We start from the raw sequence: 1,579 nt of genomic DNA on the forward strand, positions 1-1,579 counted from the left end.
CCTGGGCCCACCTCTCCAGCCTGTCCAGGTCCTTTTGGATGACATCCCGTCCCTCTGGTGTATTGACAACACCACACAGCTTGGTATCGTCCGCAAACTTGCTGATGGTGCCTTTAATCTCCCTGTCTATATCATTGATAAAAATGTTAAACAGCACCGGCCCCAGCACGGACCCTTGAGGAACACCACTTGTGACTGCTCTCCATCTGGACTTTGAGCCATTGAGTACCACCCTCTGGATGCGACCATCCAGCCAGTTCCTTATCCACTGAACAGTCCACCCATCAAATCCGTACCCCTCCAATTTGGCAATCAGGATGTTGTGGGGGACCGTGTCAAAGGCCTTACAGAAATCCAGATAGATCACATCCATTTCAGCTCATTTCTGTTGCGTGATTGGTGCTGTCCAAGATGTAAAGATGATCAGCAAAGCCACACATACCAGGGTGGGGAAGAGGTCAAACAGATGAAAAATCCATGTGTTGGTGGTTGGGAAGCATGCTGGGAAGGTGGGAATTGCCAGTAGTTGAGATGGAGGCACCTGATTATGGCTTGGGTGTATTACGGGCTTTGTGGGAGCCACCAGTGTGATAGGCTGCAGTGAGGGGAAGAGGAAGAGAAGGAGAAGCACAGTCTCCAGACCTGGATCAAGAGAGTGGGAATTTTCCAGTACAGAAAAGGAAATACTGCACAGTTCTGTTTGTCGTGTTCATGAAAGATGAATTTAGACAGGAACAAGCAAAATGAGGAAGGATAATAGGATGACAAAGGGAATGAAGAGCCAAGAGGAGATTTAAAGGGTTTTCAGTTTCTTCAGCAAAGGAAAGACTTGTAACAGATCATTGGTGTCATAGGGATGGAGAGGGGGAGGAAGGGGCTTCATTTAAAGCATAAAAAAATAGTGGACGCAAGAACAAATCTAAATAAACTGGTCAGGTGTGTATTTGAAGGAAGGTCCCTAATTATTAAGGGAGAAAGGTAATAACCTTCTGATAGAAATAGCCTTCTGACAGAAGAAATGAAGGCCAAAATCTTGTTTGTTTCAAAGTGAGCACTGATCAATTTGAGCAGGAGAATATATCTAACGCGATTGCTTGTGGCAGAGGATGGCGTGTCTGTGATGCAGGCAGACCTTTGTGCTCCTGTATCCATGTCTCCTGATTTTTGAGTGAAGAATTCAGATGTGTCCCCCCCCGCCATGTATTAAGAGAACTGCACAGTGCAGTTGGCACTATGCTAAGGGAGACGACGGTCTGTTGTCTGTCAATATAAATAAGGCAAAAGATTATTTTGCATATTCCTGGGTTTAATAACTTGTTCAAATAAATGTGTGGCACTTTTGTGCTATAGTTTAAAATGAATAAAAATTTTTAGTAACCTAATAATTACTTGTTATTATATATTAGGAAATATAATAGGAAAAATCCATTTTGGGGTATAAAAATCTTAATAATATTCCTTTCTTCACTTAGATTGAAGAGATAAGATACATAGTGAGAATGCTTCTCTTTGGCAGTCTCTAAGTGAAATTAAATAACTTGTTGTATTATCCAGTCATTATCTAATCTTGTAATAATAC

This window comes from Calidris pugnax, unplaced genomic scaffold (genome assembly GCF_001431845.1).
Source record: "Calidris pugnax isolate Ruff unplaced genomic scaffold, ASM143184v1 scaffold19, whole genome shotgun sequence".
In the NCBI taxonomy this organism is placed as follows: Eukaryota; Metazoa; Chordata; class Aves; order Charadriiformes; family Scolopacidae; genus Calidris; species Calidris pugnax.